The 18,982-nt window shown below is 41.8% G+C and overlaps 1 long non-coding RNA gene across 2 annotated transcripts in view; it reads right to left on the reverse strand.

Annotated features, from left to right (window-relative positions):
- The window catches only part of LOC149126035 (uncharacterized), a 31,215-nt gene extending 15,570 nt beyond the window's left edge, over positions 1-15,645 (reverse strand). The window contains exons 1-3 of one of the 2 annotated variants that reach the window (XR_016235304.1): positions 15,403-15,645; positions 14,601-14,717; positions 12,249-12,763 (exon numbers count right to left, since the gene is read on the reverse strand). This is a non-coding gene — a long non-coding RNA (uncharacterized LOC149126035). Of the gene's footprint in view, positions 1-12,248; positions 12,764-14,600; positions 14,718-15,402 lie in introns of those variants that run through there. The other variant, XR_016235305.1, reaches the window with a different exon arrangement.
- Between the last annotated feature and the right edge of the window lie 3,337 nt (positions 15,646-18,982).

Here is an 18,982-nt window from a genome sequence, read left to right on the forward strand (position 1 = left end):
TAAAATGCCAATGTACACAACTCCTAGAGAATAACAGAAAATCTATATGATTTTGCATTTCAGAAATGGTTTTTCGCACAAAAGAATTGGTAAGTTCAACAACAGCAAGACTGAAAATTTTGGGCTCTGTAAAACACAGGGTCAAGAGAAGGCAAAGGCCAGCTCCTTCTGAGAGCAGGTGTTTGTGAAAGGTGGGTATGATAAAGGACGGTTACCCAAAATGTATGCGGAGCTCGGAACACTCATTAGTAAGAACGCAAACAACCCAACTAAAGCACGGGATGGACATCTAGCATCTTAACAGGAACCTCCGCACTCAAAGCACAAAGACAGACATTAAACATATGAAAAGAGGCTTCACCTTATAAGGAAACTGAAACACAGAGATTCATGTCACACCTATCCCAACAGCCACAAGTCCAGAATACTGACACACGAAATGCTGGCAAGGCTGTGTAGCAGCAAGAACTTACATTCAACTCTATGGCTTATCTGTATACTATTTTACTTATTTATTTTTTTAAATTTTTAAAGATTTGTTTATTTTAAAGTCAGAGTTACACAGAGAGAGCAGAGACAGAGACAGAGACAGAGAGGTCTTCCGTCCGATGGTTCACTCCCCAGATGGCCGCAATGGCCGGAGCTGCACCGATCCAAAGCCAGAAGCCAGGAGCTTCTTCCGGGTCTCCCACACGGGGGCAGGGACCCAAGGACTTGGGCTATCTTCTGCTTTCCCAGGCCACAGCAGAGAGCTAGACTGGAAGAGGAGCAGCTGGGACTGGAACTGGTGCCCACATGGGATGCCAGAGCCTTCAGGCCAGGGCATTAACCCACTGCGCCACAGTGCCGTCCCCCAATCTGTATACTATTTTAATGATATCCTCTGGTGAACAGAAGTTTTAAAATTTTAATTGCCAACTTACTTTATTCCCATACATGATTGTGCTTTTGTGTCCTAAGAAATATTTGTCTTCTCTCAAGCCACACATTTTATTCTAGAATTTTCTTTAGAATTTGTATAATTTTTGAGGTAAGGACTATCACCCATTTTGAGTTTTATTTTTCCACATGGGCATCAAGTTGCCTAGCACAATTTGCTGGAAACAGCATCCAGTCTCTTTTGAATTATGATATAAAAACTGAGCATTTGTAGTCAAGTCTCTGGACATGTGGACATTGCGTTTCTGTTCACTCTGACTCTGCCCTAAAAGCCAAGTGATTACACCAGGTGCATTTAATCAACTACTGGCATGCTTGAGTAAGCCATGATGCTACTTGTTAAAATTCTATTAGTTCTGTGGATCTTTTCTTCCTCTTTCCTTGCTTTATTTTGGAAGGTTCAACTAATACTTATTTCTCCTTTGTATCAAGCTGTTGGTCTATTAGCTATATCTGTTTTCCCTAGAAAGTGTTTGTTCTAGTGTTTATAGTTTACATTCTCTACTCAACACGGTATACTTTCCCTTAATATTGTATTCATCTCCGTTCCAGTTGTATTATATTGTCCCTTTACTTCTGTACCATGTAGTCATTTGATTAGCCATTACAAGTCAAGAGTTCTGTTCAAATTTTTAGAATCCCATTCAAATTAGTCCCTTTCTCCATCAGTATAAAATAAACTTTACTCCAAAAATAAGAAAAGTGAAGAAAAATATGCAGAACTCCTAGTGACTGATGAGATATTTTATATAGTTTAAAAGTTGTTTACTTATATTTTAGATCTAATTTTAAAATGATTAATCTATATTAAATGTTGAAGATTCAACATAAAAGTATAAAACATACATAATATAAATATATATAAATATAAAACATCTCTAAATTTACATTTTAATATTAGAAAGCAACAATAATTTCATGCTTAATAGGTATGAAATGATATAATTCAAATAAAGGACAAAAGGTAGATAAACTGAAATAACCATTGAGCTGTCTTTCAGGAAACCACTAGTAATTTCAATCACATAATTAGTATCAGTAGGGTTGTTTAAAATACGAAATGACTAAATGTATCACGTGATTTCCAAGCATGTACGAGGGTCAAGTCAACGGGAAGTTGGGTTCTAATGACAAGAAAGAAGGAAGAGAGGGAAGGAGAGAGGGAAAAAAACCCTAATATATGGGGCAGAGTCAGGACTTCACACATAATTTTACATAGAGCTTGGTATAGATCATGGCTGAGCTACTCAGATGGGATGAGATACTCAATGAGGACAAAGTAACGAGATAAAACTGGATGGGACAGGAACTGGAGAACAATGACTTCAGAATACAAGAACAGAATAGCTTAGGATGACAACAGGAATCTCTAGAGGGCTGGGAAGGTACCCTGAACAGTGATTCTAAAAGTAACAGAAAAGTAAATTGAAGGCAACGTTACCAACAGTAACATTAACTTGAAAGAACAAAAATTAATAAAAAAATCCTCAGTTCCAAGATTGAGAGGCCACTTGTGGCAAATAAGGCAACAGCTTCATTGAGAGGATTTGAGGAAGTCAAACTGTGTGGTGTTAGATGAGGCCATCTGCAAACAGAGGCTCTTTTAAGATGTCTAGTAAGGAAAAAAAAAAGATTGTACTGCAAACTCAGTTGTGTATGGCACTTGTCATAGATAAACAAGATGGATGAGGGAGGGAGACAGAAGATGGTTCCGACTGCAAGTCTGCAAAGGCGATGAGAAGCAGCAGAGAGGGAGCCCTGCACACCATCATTGACCAACGGGCAAATATCTCCGTTTGCCCTAAGTGTGAAGATCAAGGATACTCACGGTGTTCCTGTCTGCTTTTTATCATTCTGCAAAATGGGAATATGCATAACAGACCAGAGTGGCACTGCATACAGTTCACAGCTCTGGGGACAGGAACCAGCCCCAGTGTCAACCATCAGTGCCAACGCCCGGCTCCCACAGGCATGGAAGTCAGTAGAATTCTAGTTGGAATTGAAGACCTCCTAGCTCATTCCTGGGTAGCAGGATACTTGTTGCAAGTTTTGATTAATATAATGATGCTAACTCTTACCTTGTAAATAAAGATCCTTGAGCATTCCTTGCCAGGGAAAACTAAGTACTTCAGGGCCCACTTTGCTAAAAATTTATTTACTTATCCAGAAGGTTTAAATTCTTACTTCACTGAAATTAAACATTTTTTTCTTGAATTTTTAAGCAGTGTTTCCCTTCATGCAAATGACGTAACACTGACCATTCAAAGAAATCACCACAACAAGGAATTTCAGTTTTTCACAGGCATTATTTTTGTGTTTGTAGGGAAATCTCAATTTTATAGATAATGCAAAATCTGTTCTGTACAATCAGAATTTTCATTCTAGTGAAATTTACATTTTACAAGAAATAAAAAAATATGCATTGAGCTGCTGAACAAACACAATGCTTATCAGAGACGGTTAACTTGCCGAGCCTGTAAAGAAACACTTCTTGGGTTGCGTGTGGTGATATTCTTACATCAACTGGATTCCAAAAGTATGTTTCTCCCATGTTATATAAAAACATTCCGTTTGTGTAATGAACAACAATAGTGCCAGTAATCAAAGAAAATCACGATTGTCAACAATGGGAAATGTCTCCTAGCAACCAAGTTTCAATTACTCTTTGTTTGCTAACAAGAGCTGAGATATTTTATGCTGGTCGTTTTATTCCAGAGAGTAATGTGTTATCAAACACCATGAGAGAGAGAGAGAGAGAGAGCGAGCGAGCGAGCTCATGTTTCAACTGGCTTTGGTTTCCAATCAAACATCTTGCAATTAATTTTATTAGTGTTTTAGACCTAATTTACTTTGAATAAGCCATAACTATGATTTGTTATTGTCATGTTCTAAAAGGAATTGTAATGTGGAGTAATTATTTGTTTAAATAATGGAATCATTGGCATACAGATGATACTCGAACAAAGTAAAAATTTATTAGCACTAATAATAAGATTAAACAAAATCATATCCCAGAATAGATCCCAGGAGGACCCTTTAGCTATTTTACTTGAACTAGAAATAATACTGCTAATTATGATATAACACTGACTGTCATAGCAGCCCTCACAAAGACCACTTATTAGCGCCTAATAAAAACCCTCTGCTACCAGCAAGACTACAATGGAAGTGTACACTTGGTTGAAATCAACGTGAATTCTGAACACTACACACCTGCCTTTGCGAACAATTTTACTCAAAGCATGCATTCTGACTTCTTTATATAATTTAAACTGGGCAAGTGGCCCTTGAAACAGGGCTGTACTTCCTCTGCATGCAGTGGCCGGGGCTCTGGAGCCCAAAGTGCTCGTTAACATGAACACTCATCAGGGAACTGGGCTTACCAAGAAGTCGGGGAGACTTGAAAACATTCTCTTCAAGATGGACGTCTTGGGTTAAAATGCCCAGGCCTCTACGTCTACACAGAATTCTGAATATGAATATATTTGTCAATATTTAACATTGTTTCTGGGTTTTGCTTTTTTTCATATTACTTCTCAGAGCTACAAGTCATAGACCATAGGACAGTATGTAAGCCTACTCCTTACATGAAGATTTGTTTTCACCTTGCAAATTCAGAAATATTACATGTTAACATGCATATAATCACACCAAGAAGTGATGGTAAATGTAGAAAATAGGATAGACTAAGTACTCGTAAGTCCTAGGATTGCATTAAATTAGTGTGGAAGTAATGGTACAATGCAGAAGTTACTCAATCTCAAGGCAAGCATTTTAACTAAATGCCATTTCTAGAAGAAATCGTCATTTCATGTTTGTCCAAATACTGTTGTTACAGGGGTTACTGAACAAAGATTTGCTACATTGTTTTGAGCAATGAGGTAAAGAGAGATACTGGGCATGCAAACACGCCATATTTTAGCGGCAATACCACAGCTACCATTGTTAGGGTTTTAATGCAAAGCTTTGCAAAAAATATGTATCAGCTGACTATGATAAAATAAAATGATCTGCTTCCCCATCCTTGACAGCCAATAAACATTAAAAAAACCATAATACACACATCAACACTAGCTCAGGATTAAGACTCAAAATACTCATGTTCTAGGCTGAGCAGAACCAAGTCTTGGCAAGCTGTGAAACGTGTGTACTTACTCACAATTATACTGGCTTTCAAAGAACGCGGTTCGGTTTTCCAGAGACACAATAACTGAGCACAGAAGAAGGGGTAGGGGCCCACGCTGTGGATCCTGGCTTTCCTAAGCATGTCTAGCAGGAAGATAGCCACCTTTCCTGGCGATTTTTAGTTTCCCCTGGAAATTCTGGTCAATCTGTAAGTTCAAGACACACATACTTCACTGACCTAGAATTTTTGTTGTTGTTGTTCACAGCAAACACTGACGAGATTCCAGCTGCACTTATTTACACAGAAACGTGGCCATAGGCCAGAGTGAAGTAGTTTAGCGGCTACGGGGAGGCTGATCCCGTGTCTGTCTCCCAGTTCCAGTGGGTGCTTCTTCACCATCACCAAGGCTTTCAGCGGCACTGTCAACAGAGCTCAGAGAGGGTCTTGAACTCCCCAGAATGAATGACGTCACCCAGCTTTCAACTCTCATTTAATGGGAAAGCGTCAACGGCTTCAACAGCGGGCCGTTGGTAGCACATTATGCAAATGATAAGTCTAATCTTTTGCATTATACATAAGAGCTGCTTATTGTGCATTAACTAATTTATCTGACTACGAAAGGGCTATGAATGCTGATTTTTATTAAGCTCTTCATTAAGTGAAAATGTAGGCATGGCAAGTGCATATATTAGCATGTGCTGGTTTTGCATGAATGAATAAATACACACGTCTGGTTACCAAGTGACATTCTTATGTGGGTAGAAATCAAGTAAATTTTTTTTCCTCCAGCCACATCAGTAAGATGAGAAAGTGAGAATTAAATAAAAGAAAATACTTCCGTGCTGTTAACAGTCACCACACTTATTTTTATCATGCTGCTCAAAGCCCTTTCTAAAGAACACAGAATATAGAGCCTAACAGCATTGTTCACATTTTATGTAAGTTTCCTCAGTATGCTGGCCTCTATTGTAATTGTCCTAAAAAGCAGATTAACAGTGGAACACTAAGTTGAATTACAGTAGTCAGTCACTTTAGAGAAATTTAATTCATACCAGTAAAATAACATTTCATTAAATATGCACTCATTAATTTGGTTCAGATCTAGGCACAGTCACGTCTAGATGGCTATGTGACTAGATTTTGCTAGTGCTCACTTAATTAAGCACATTTCATTAAGGCACTCATTTGAAGCTGACACCGACGCTGCACACAGGTCAGCCTTAACCCAGCAACTGACCACAGGTGGCCCCAGAAGAGAAACCCAAAAAGCACACTCAAGATTTACTCGATGAGATGGACAGGTTGACCACACTCAGCCAATACATAGCAGGGGCTCCATGTCAATCATGAGGATTTTCTAACCTTATTACTTTAAAAGTATTTTAACACTGCACTTAGAAGCTCCCAAAGAGAAGGTGAGTGATTACTTTTACAGCTGGTTTTCAAGGTCAAAGGGCGGCAGGAAATCAAATTAACCTCTTTCTTTGAAGAGGCAAAACAGCCACAATGGCTGGGCTACGGACGGGGGAGGGGTGGCCTCCCTTATTATACGGACTTCAGACTTCAGCCCCTTCTTTCAGTTCATTAAAATTAATGGCCGATTACTCAGTGTCATGCATGAGAACAGTTTGTTCCTTTACCAACCAGGTAAACTCAAACGCGTACTACCATACACGACGCAAAGCCAGCCCTGGGATTTGGCCCTGAGCCCAATCGAACTGCAGAATGTTTATTAAATTATTAAAATTTATGGGTTGATAGCACCCTAAAGCAATTTATTATAGCTGTAAACCATTTTTAAGTTTTGAAAACACAATAAAGTTGATTTAATAATCCCCCTAATCTTATACACAACTTCCTCTAGAATTTTCTTCAATTACGCCTCATAAATTACAATTTATTGTGTATTAGAGAAACACTAAAAAACAAATACTTCATCAGAATTGCATCAGATGTACTCCTGAAACATTTGCCAGGAAGCACAACAAATTCACATGTGACCGCTGCACTTAGAAGAGCTCAAGTTCAAATCAAAGCCACAATGGGGAGTTCCTTTGCCAAGGATAATAACTAAAATCTTCCCTTGACTTGAGCCAGGAACTCAACTTTAATGAATGCCTGGGCAAAGAGGTCAGGAAGGGAGAGACAGGCCATACCAGTGAAATTTCCTCCTCTTTAAAAACTGCCTGAATTGCAAAGTGCAGAGAGCCTCATCACCTCTTTGAAGAACTTTACGAGAGAACAAGTGCTTGGAAAGACGATCGCACAGACCCGGTCATTTTAGAAACACATCATATTTTTCTTGTGGGCAATAGGTCATCAGTGCAAGCAAATTTACTTAGCTTGAACCACTTTCTAGACAACATTCCACATTTTAAAAATGTGCTGCACAGCAGTTTAGGATTTGGATCCTTGGTTGATGCATAATCTCTCACTATGGAACAATCTAGTCTGTTTCACATTTTATATCGACTTCATTAGCACAGAATTATCCGCTGAACTCCGTGGAACCTGTGACTTAGAGGACTTTGCTTTCTTAAGAGATGTTTTCTGTGGCTCCATAGGGGAGGAGGACGTAGTTGAGACCCAAGGAAATGTGGCTGGGAGTCAGGAGGACACTGCATCTATATCCCTTAAACACTGCACGCCTGGGCTGCACTGCTCCCTGCAGGAGGCTACAACTCTCATTCCAGCTGACCCATCATGGACTCCAACTATGTTCAATCTGGAGCTGCCGATACCTGTCCTGGTCTCACAGGAGAGCTGGTTCTGTGAGAACCTTTCAGAAGCAGAGGACTCCTTCAAAAATCTGATTTGTTCCTACATGAGAGAGCCAAGGCTTGGGTCTTCCTTAACACGAGCAAGATCCCTTGGAGGGACCCCAAAGGCATCAGCGAAACAGAGGCGACACTTGCGTTGACCAAGGAATCCTTACCATGACCAAGACCTCAGTGGGTGTATTAATGAAGTTCAAGAATCACAACAGCACAGAAGATCTAGCTGGCATCTTTTTTTCCTTCTCTTCTCCTTCCATGCCTAAGTAGGAGGGGGCTTCAAAACACTGTGGAAAATGGAGTTTTAAAAAAAAAACAGTGTTGATGCAAAAAAATCTGTAACCCACACACATGAAACAGATTCAAAAATTTCACCAAAATTGAGGAAAGTGCGCAGTCTCTTTCATGATCTTGTTCTAGTACCCTCACAGTTAATGACATTCTATTCTGTGAGAAGAGCAATTCTATCTGTACCCTTTCCCTTGCGTGCACTGAGCTGTCTACATTTTTGACAAATGACTCCTCTCAACTTGGGCACAGCACCATGAGGCAGACATATGGCCTAGTTTGGACCAATTTAACTCTTAACCAAAAAAACACTGAGCTAATTTGGTATACAAAGTGGAGCTGAAATATCCTGAAGACCAAGGTCTGAGGATGCTCTTTTGGATGACCATGATGACTGTAAGCCAAAGAGGCCAGTCTACAGGCTAAGATTCCTGGAAATAGCCATCCATAGGGATTCCACAGGAAAAGCCCTTGCCATCATTTTCCCTATGGCTTATGAATTCCTACAGGGTCCGTGTGTATTTCTAACTCATGGATCCTTCATAGTCTCATATTCTGTAAACTTCATTTTAATTGGAGGTAGCATACCTACGCTTCTATAAATGACCCATCTTTCAAGCAAGCATTCATAAATGAAATCAGACAGGGTTTGGAGCTGACTTACAATGAAAATGTTATTAAAAAATTAGTGATTTTTGAGGCTCTCTTCCAACAATAATGCCTGTATTAGAAAAGAAACGTAAGATTCAACTCAATGGAAATCAGAACTAGAGTCAACAGACAGGAAATAGTGAAAGAAGAATAGAAAGCATTAACATAAGTGAAATAAAGTAGCGAAGATGACCCCCAACACCAGCTCTTTGAGAAGAGCAGTAATATTAATATATTTATAGCTAATCAGGAGAAACAGATACATTATACATTACCAGTATTAGTAATCAGAGATAATGGTATTAAATATTGCACAGATATTAAAATAAATATGAAATGTTTTATGCTACAAAATTAACAACTTATATCAGCCTGCATACTCCTAAAAGCAACAACAGTAACAAAAGAAAGCAAGCACAAGAAGCAATATGTAAACCTAAAAACTTCCTATTTGTTAAAGAATTTAAATATGCATCCTGAAAATATTCCTACAAAGCAACCTAATCAGCTAGGTCATGCAGTATGATTAATGAGGATACATTCATCCCTCATGAACTACCAGACCAAGAAAGCCAACGCTCCTTTACTCAGATGAAACCAGCACTATCTTCTTTAGTAGATCAGAAAGAAACACTGTAAGAGAACATCCCATCAATATTCCCCACGAATGTAGGCATGAAAATCCTCTCAAAACTTAAGCATATAAAATTCAAGAATTTCTAAGTGAGAATATACAACTTGTGATTTTTATTATAGGTTGTAAAGTTGGAGTAACATTTGAAAAATCAATGAATCATTTTAACAGGCTAAAATCACCAAGTGTGAGACTATTTCACTATGTGCAGAAAAAGAATTTGACAATCCTGCCTACACTCACAATAAAATCTCTCATAACTATTAGAAAAAAATTATCCTCAAACAAAAAATATACATCTACAAAAATCCCAATACTAGCTTCACACTAGATGGTGAATTGTTCATTGCTTTACCTCAAAGATCAGAAAGAAGGTAGGCATGACCTCACTATTTCTATTCATCATAGAACAGCAGATTCTGTTAATTAATTGAAAACAAAAAAATAAAATAGTCCTTAGCAGCAGATAATACTATGGGGGTCAACTGAAAAAGTACTTGAGTTTAGCAAGGTAATTGTATACAGAATCAACAAAAAGATCAATCGTATTTATGAAATCAGCAAAGAATGATTGGAAACTGAAATACCACCACTTATGAAAATATAAAAATATGGAAATTCATTTGACAAAGAAAGTGCAAGATCAGCACACTGCAAACTACACAACATTCCTGAGAGTAACTAGAAATCTAAATAATTGGAGGGATACCATGTTCATGGATCAGCAGACTTAGTATTACCAATGTGTCAGGTCCCCCTCAACTGACCTACAGATTAAATACCAACACAATCAAAATCAGCTTTTTGTAGATGTTGTCTCATTTATTCTAAAACTTCCAAATGCAAAGGAGTTGGACTACCCCAATCAACTTCAAAAATAACAAAGTATTTGCTCTATGTATTTCAAAATGTATTTAAAGCTACTTTAATTAAGAGTCTCTGGAATAAGCAAGATAACACAAAAGAATAGAAATTTTAGAAACAGACCTACATTATTTTCGACAACTGATTTTTGGCAAAGTTGCCATGATAATTCAACAAGACAATAGTTTGGGAACAAAATGTCTGTAAAGAAAACCTTGACTTTATTGCACATGTTAACAACAAGTTGCTGCAAATGAAACTGTAGAATTTATAGAAGAAAACACAGGGAAAGGTTTGGTGATCTTCAGTTACACAAAAGTTTCTTAAAAAGAACACAAAATCCAAGAATTAGAACAAAACATCACCATATTTGACCTCAGCAAATTTTACCTTTGTCCTTCAACAGCAACTATTATGATGATGGAATAACTTGGGTCACAAACTTGTAGAATAAAACCTGATACACCAATACCCACCAAATATAAAGTACTGTGTGTTTTATATACAAATTTAGGAGGGCTCTTCAAAAAGATTGTGGAAATACATATTGCATAAAAACTACACATCTACTTCAAGATTCTTTTGTCCCCAAATAATCTTTTAATTTCCCTTTACAAAACTCTTTGTACCAATTAGGTAGAAAACATCTGTGCTTAGCTGGAATCCATTGTGCAAGCACACACTACTGCTAGATTACAATGTATGCCATTTTCATATTGTCCTTGTTGGTTACTCATCAGCACAGAGCTGCGGACATGTCACTTGCACAGCCACATCCTAATCTGGAGAAATGTGAGAGGTGATCGGGTCACCATGAACTGCTTTCTTTCCCTTCATGTTACACCGGGTAAATGGCTTTCTTTGTTACTTTCAAGACTTCACAAAACAGCCAACACTTTTTTAAAAAGTTTGAGTCTCTTGGTTACACAGGTTCTAAAAAATGATTGATTTACATTTTTTAGGAGATTATCTTAATGAGATCTGTTTGTGTAAGCTGGAGAAAAATAGGAAGGTTAAAGAAGGTGCTAACCGCGTGGCTCCATTCACTATGAGCAGTACTAACACTGAGTAATCCATCTTTTTATGATTCCTGGTCTTTACCTTCCCCAAACATATAATGGGGTTAATAATGGTACCTTTCGGGCTGGCGCCACAGCTCACTAGGCTAATCCTCCGCCTTGCGGCGCCGGCACACCGGGTTCTAGTCCCGGTCGGGACACCGGATTCTGTCCCGGTTGCCCCTCTTCCAGGCCAGCTCTCTGCTATGGCCAGGGAGTGCAGTGGAGGATGGCCCAAGTGTTTGGGCCCTGCACCCCATGGGAGACCAGGAGAAGCACCTGGCTCCTGCCATCGGATCAGCGTGGTGCGCTGGCTGCGGCGGCCATTGGAGGGTAAACCAACAGCAAAGGAAGACCTTTCTCTCTGTCTCTCTCTCTCACTGTCCACTCTGCCTATCAAAAAAATAAAAAAAAAAATTAAAAAAAAAATAATGGTACCTTTCTCTTTTTTTTTTTTTTGAAGATTTATTTTATTATTTGAAAGATGGAGCTAGAGAGAGGGAGAGACAGAGACAGAGAGGTCTTCCATCCACTGCTTCACTCCCCAGATGGCCACAACGACCAGAGCTGTGCCGATCCAAAGCCAGGAGCCAGGTGCTTCCTCCTGGTCTCCCATGCAGGTGCAGGGACCCAAGGACCTGGGTCATCTTCCACTGCCATTCCAGGCCACAGCAGAGAGCTGGATTGGAAGAGGAGCAGCCTGGACTTGAACCGGTACCCATATGGGATGCCAGCACCTTAGGCCAGGGCTTTAACCCACTGCACCACAGTGTTGGCCCCAGTACCTATCTCTTATGATTATTGCAGAATGAGGCGAGACGACCTCTTACAGACAATGCAATGCCTGGCAGTCATCAATGCTGATCATTTATGTACTTTTCTATCAAGATGTAAACATGCAGTGGTAGCATTTACTATGAAAACTCTCATGCTAGAAGCATTTACCTTGTTGGCTGCTTAAGAATCATTGCATCAATTTCCCCATGCCATTCCTTTGCATGTCCTCCCTCCATCGGCAGTACTCTCAGAAACTGGATCCTGGCGCACCAGCGGGGGTGACTTGTACTATGAGGCTTTGTGCAAGGGATGCTCTCCCAGGGGAGGCGGTTCCTCCAACGCTGACAACTGCAGAGAGAAGCAGCTCTCTCCCCCTCCCCAGGCTCAAGACCTGCAGCAGCGCTGTCTTGTATCTTCAGCCCCTTACCGGCCCTGGAAGTCTTGGGGGATAATTCCAAGGCAGTGCATTACAGCTGCTTGCTCGTTAATTTACTCAGCTGCCACCACCTGGGGAAACGAGACAGGATTTCCCCTCCTGACACTGGGCCCCTGGAATTTACAGTCTTGTCCCTTTCTCTTCTCTGGTGGTGTCATTCTTCTCCCTCAGGGCTCGCTAGGAAGTCGGTCCTCTTCATGTACACAAGTCATGTGCCTGCAGCAGGAAATACCAGCAAACATACGGTGCCCGGGCCAGGTAAGCCTGGGGACTGTAGCCTCATGTTATTTAACTAGCCTGTCTAAGCCTGCAGAATTTGCAGGCTACCCCTGGCTGGCCACCTGGTTCTCCAGCAAAGCCCTTAACCTGTGTGTGTGCCACTGACCCTTTGCAAGCGCTATGGCTGAATGGGGCCTCAGTAGCAGATACACTGAAGTCCTAGTGAACAATCAGGCCATCAGAGTGGACCGGAATCCCACAGGACTGATTTCCGTATTTAAAAAGGGCAAATTCGGCACGGGATCATGGGAACATGCCGTGAGCCTCAAGGCAGAGGGCTCCGGGCAGCGTAAGCCAGGACAGGGGCAGGGAGGAGACTTTCCCAGCGGTCCGTGGAGGACAGCCAGCCTCAGCACAGCCCCGTCTGCAACGCTCACACCATCAGCTCCCGATTTCTCGGACAGCCCTGACTGACCAACCTAGCAAGAATGGGGAGCCTCTGGACCCATTTTCTCAATCATTATTTTTAAATCCATGAAACCCATAAAATACAGCTACCATTTGTTTTATTTTTTATTTATTTGAAATATAGAGTTACAGGGAGAGATAGAGACAGAGAGGTCTTCCATCTCCCCAGATGGCTGCAATGGCCAGAGCTGCTCCGATCCAAAGCCAGGAGCCAGGAGCCTCTTCTGGGTCTCCCACATGGTTGCAGGGGCCCAAGGACTTGGGCCATCTTCTGTTGCTTTCCCAGGCCATAGCAGGGAGCTGGATTGGAAGAGGAGCAGCCTAGACTAGAACTGGTGCCTATATGGGATGCAGGCGCTTCAGGCCAGGGCGTTAACCCGCTGCACCACAGTGCTGGCCCCGACCATGTTTTCAAAAACAGCTTCATGATTTAGCCATAAAGGTACTTCAGCATCAATACATGAAGTCACAGTGTAATTGTGAAATATGGAGGAGGTTCCGTGAAATGAGGTCAGCAACAATGCTCACAGACACAAAGACACCAATTTCTGTTGGTCAACACTGCTGCTATCTATAATCCCACGTCTTCAGTATTCAGGAAAATGCTGAATTCCAGTTAAATTGCATCAGAACAGTTGGTATTCTATCACTCATCCAAATTCACTGGCCACCTGAATTCCCTCCTCATATATCTCGGGCATCCATCAATTCCAGGCTCAGAAACTGAAACAAACTAACGAAGCCCATGAAAACCCCTGGTCACCTGTTCGTTCTTGCTTGTTCATCTATAACCTGATCTGCAGTACCATACTCTGTCTTGCACGGGTACTTCAGTGCTAAGGTTCTACTCTCCAGTTTATTCCTTCATTCTACCCAGAGGCCATTCTCTTGGGCCTGACATTCCTCTTGGGAGTGGTTATCCAAGATTCTGAGCATTCCTGGTTTCCTTTGTTGTGAATATGTAAGTTTCTTACTGAAATCCCCAGGAGCTGTTGCTCCCATTTCTAAATCTGCCTCTCTCAGATGCAGTGTGAGAACTCCCCCTCTTACTGGTAGATACGAAGCTTGGAAAGATTCATGTCCACTCACCACACCTCACTTCTGAAGATCTGTTCTTTTCTCAGTACTTCTCACTCCCACGTCCCTACCTGCCCACTCAATTTCTCATCAGCATGTAATGGGTCGCCCATGATTTGGACAAATCTTACTCCTGTAAGAACCATGTATGATGTCTCCAAGCTGAGGCTGTTCTTGGCTTCTCCATCAAGGTTTGTTTTTTGGTTTGTTTATTTCAAAGTGTTACAGAGAGAGAGGGAGGGACAGAAAGAGAGAGACAGAGGGATCTTCCATCTGCTGGTTCACTCACCAGATGGCCTAAACAAGCAGTCCAAAGCTAGGAGCTTCCTCTGTATCTCCTACTTGGGTGACAGGGGCCCAAGCACTTGGTCATCTTCCACTGTTTTCTTAGGCCTTTAACAGGAAGCTGGATCAGAAGTGGAGCAACACAGACATGAAATGGTGCCCATATGAGACGCTGGCATCACAGGTGGTAACTTTATCCACTAAACCACAATGCCAGCCCCTTGACTGTATTCATAACACCTGCCTATGCACTGATCTGACTCGGCTGTTTTCACTTCCTAAGCCTATCCCACTCCACACTTTGCTCTCCTCCCTCGGTTCCCCTCTCCCCGGGGCACGCTCAGCTCCCTAGCCTGACTTGTGGATCAGCCTTCAATTTTCCCTTTCCGATCCTGATTCTTCACTACCTCTAACAGAATATTCTGCTACTCTGTGCCCACTTGTTGAAAATAACTTCTTTGGTTCCTTAAAGGAAGCTTTTCTCAATTACCAACTTTGCTCAACTACCAACTTGAGGGTTTTCTGTGTGTTTCTATATCCACACTCTGATTCTATCTACTCCTTGTAGTTGTACATCAGGTCCTTTGAACGCTGGCGCTGCCTAAGGAGTACCGAGGCAACACTCATTTACTAAAAACCTCATGTTAATATTTTGTCCCATCTATACATGCTCATGTAGCTAATCAACATGTTGAATGTTTGCATAATTTAACACATCCATTAGTCCAAGTCTTAGTGTTTTACTCTACTTTATGCTGCTACAACAGAACATGAGATTGATTAACTTATAAAGAAGATACACTTACTTCTCACAGTTCTGGAAACCAGAAGTTCAAGACCAAGACACAGGCGCCTGGGCTGGCAAGAGCCCTCTTCCTGCATCTTCACACAACAGAAGAGCAAAAGACCATGCCCACCCACGACTGAGCAATGCCTCTTTCAGAACAGCCCCAGTCCCAGACAAGGGACAGCAACCTTCACCTTTTAAAAGCCTCAGCTCTTAACACTCGCATATTGGCCACACCTGAATTGTAAAGGAAACCCATTCAAACTACAGCAAGAGGTCCACATTTAAGGAGACTCAGTTGGTTTAAGCATTTGCAATCATTGTGTGTGAAATACATTATTCGTTTTGACTTACAAGCTTTCTTTGGGCTATGCTAAGTACCTGAGTGATTTTTAGTCATTCCTTGAAGGATGTTTCAAGTTTCCTGTTTTTGAATTGTTTATATTTGTTCCTGCCAAAATACCTCGCATGAGAGGAGAACAGAATTTTCATCTGCCCTTTGTGACCCAGTAGGGGCTCTCAGACTTAACTGTGCTCAGCACACCACAGCCTGGCTGCCCTGAAGACATTCTTTTCTTTCTACCAAGCATCCTACAGTATTCCCGTCTTTTCTACTTACCTTAGACTGTATAATCCAGTCCTTCAACCTCTGTGTGTGCGTGTGTGTGTGTGTGTGTGAGTGATTAACATCCTTGTTTCTCCATGCTTTCAACCACTCATCCATACAAAAAATCTATCTTGAAAGCCTGGCCCAGCTTGACTTACTAATGCTTCTAGAGTAAGACCATGACTATGTGGATGACCCTCAATTTGTCCTGTAGAGCTGCCCGGCAACTCAGTGTGGCTTCCATTACCTTGTCAGCTCTTTCACTTTCTTCTCTGTAATAAATATAAAAAATAGCCACAGGGGTAGGCATTTGGTTGAGTAATTAGCATGTCACTTGGGAGACCTGCATTCCACATTGGGCTCAAGTCCTGGGTTCAAGTCTACCACAAACTCCCTTTCCAGCTCTCTGTTATTCTAGAACCTGGAAGGCAGAAGGTGATGTCTCAAGTAACTGTGTTCCTGCCACCCACATGGAACAGCTGGGTTGATGTCCTGGCTCTCAGCTCCTGGGGCTCCCAGCCCTGGATATTCCTGGCATTTGGGGAGTGAACCAGTAGATGGAAGCATATCCTATCTCTTTTTCTCTCTCCCTCTCTCTGTCTCTGTCTCTCTCTATCTCTATCTCTATCTCTGTCTCTGTCTCTAATAAAAGTAAATAGATACAACTTTAAAAAAATGTTTTTAACATATTTCAAGGTCCTACATTCTTCACTGTTCTAACTTCTTCCTATGTCCTCAGCCTGTTTTGAAAAAAGAAACATCAGCTGATGACCTGACATCAAACCTACAAATTTATCTGCACCAAGACTGTCCTACTTTGGTTAACCAGGAAAGAAGTGAAGTCCCATGTAAGGATAATGCATGTGTGTGTTCTGGAAGACTTCTTCCTTGCTACACTTTGTGGTTCCTCCTTTGCCTGTGCCACCACTTGCAGTACATGCTGCTGGAGTCCTATGCATGTCACTGGGGCATTACTGTTCCCACATAATCCAGCAGAGTATCATTGGCACCACCTGAGACTCTGCCTAATGACTTTCTCTGGCTGCGAAAACATGCTGAGCCTGTCCATGTGGCAGGCAGACAGTGCTGGAACAGCCCTCAGCCACGACTCCAGGACCTGGTGCATAAAATAGCACCTTCTTTACTCCCCAGTAGGACAGAGTTGGGACATGTTCTAGGATGGATCGTACAAGCCAGAGTGATATTGGCCCTCACACGGTCACAATGATGACACTTGACTCTTTCCTTGTTCTCTTATTTCTATTTTTCTTTGGGTGGATTCCCACATAAACTACTTACACTTAGCCCCAAGGCTGAATGTTTGCCTCAAGGGAGCCTGACCTAAAAGAATTGGTTCTAGGAAGTCACCCCGCCCCCAGTAGCATTCACTGTAAGCCAGATTGCTTCTAGTAGTAAGTGGTGTGATGAGACATTCTGGAGCATTATAATCTAAGGCTTTGATCTGGAGTAGTTTGGGGTAGGGTAAAAGTGGAAAAGGGTGCTTAGCTGGTAACTCTGGAGTCTGGTCCCATGACACCTGGCACATAGAGTGAGTAGGCTATGGTAATTGGGAGAATATTGAAGACACAGATCAGCCAAGTGAGCACTCAAGTTACAGCAGCAACCACACATCTTCCATGACAGTATGTAGATTCCCTCATCTACTACAGCCAGAAGGCAGGTCGACTGAAAATCAGGAGCCAGACTTGATACGCAGCGTTCAGGAGTTTAAGAAAAGATGTCTGGATAGCTCCTGTGTAAAACTGGGGTCTCTATTGAAACAAACAAAAGACAAACACCTAAGACGCAGGTGGAAACTCCAGATTCTCGCATGCGCTCTAAGCAGGCCAAAGTGGCCCCTTCGCGCTAGATCAAGGCGAGCAGCTGTTCCCACTTCATAGAGATTGTGCAGAGTTCTCACCTGAACCAAATGCTTTGCGGTGTGACGCTTGTGTTCTTATGATCTAGCCCCATCTCTCCTCTTCACCTTTAAAGCCACAATTACAATTATGCCTGTACGTTGCTCAAAAAGGGACAGAGCGTTCAGAATACTTAAAAAAATTACTCTCCATGAGCAGGCTATGGTACACCCATAATATAGAACAGCAGAACAGCCAGAGGTGCCTGAAGACAATCTGGAGGGTGCGGTGGCAGGGAAAGTGGGGTGTGGCACTGCACAGGACAGTTCCTTCATATGGCCATGTTCTCTGGATTTGACACTATGGCAAGGATCCCTACAGCTTGTCCTAACATAACACATAACTCCTTCAAGTTTAAAACCGTGACAGCCAAGAGTAAAAGAAGTAGGATTTCTAGAACCTCGTGGCATGCTATTAGGGAAGAACCTAAAATCCTTCGAAAGCTGAGCATACAAGATTGGTTTACTATATAGGGGCAGTGACCTGCCAGCTGCCCACGATACCCACCAAGGCTGAGAGACCACTGCCGGCCTTCAAATGATAAAGAATTCACAGGTAAATAGGACCAGAATGGGTGAAAAACCCAGAGGTAGCTGGGTTTTGTAGTTCATGGTAGCAGATGCTGTTATAAGGTAGTGCTTTCAAATGTCAATATTATGGAACAGCAGAAGCCAACTGATGCTATTTCAACAGCAAAGGCAAGCCATACACAATTACATAATCAGCAGCAAAACCAAAATAGCAACTGGAAGACCTTGACCCACAACAGATCTACAGCTACCGGACACATATCTCTGGGGTGGAGAGAAAGGGGCAGACGAGAGCATTACTTGACTTCCATGCCCCTAAAACATCAGGAAAGGGGGACCTGGAGCCTGATGGCAGTGTCTACAATGGGAAAACACCTTAAGCCAGTTCTCAAACCGAGACCCCACTGGCTGGATGGGCAATCAGGTACTGTTAATGACGACACCTGCAATATAACAAGTATAGAGAGAGCCTGTGCCCTGACCCTAGCAAATCCTGCGGCCATTGACCAGAACGAGTGCACATCTGGTGAAAGTGCAGTGCCT

The sequence above is a fragment of the Oryctolagus cuniculus genome, chromosome 6 (assembly GCF_051225735.1).
Source record: "Oryctolagus cuniculus isolate XC-2025 breed Fujian yellow rabbit chromosome 6, ASM5122573v1, whole genome shotgun sequence".
Taxonomy (NCBI): domain Eukaryota; kingdom Metazoa; phylum Chordata; class Mammalia; order Lagomorpha; family Leporidae; genus Oryctolagus; species Oryctolagus cuniculus.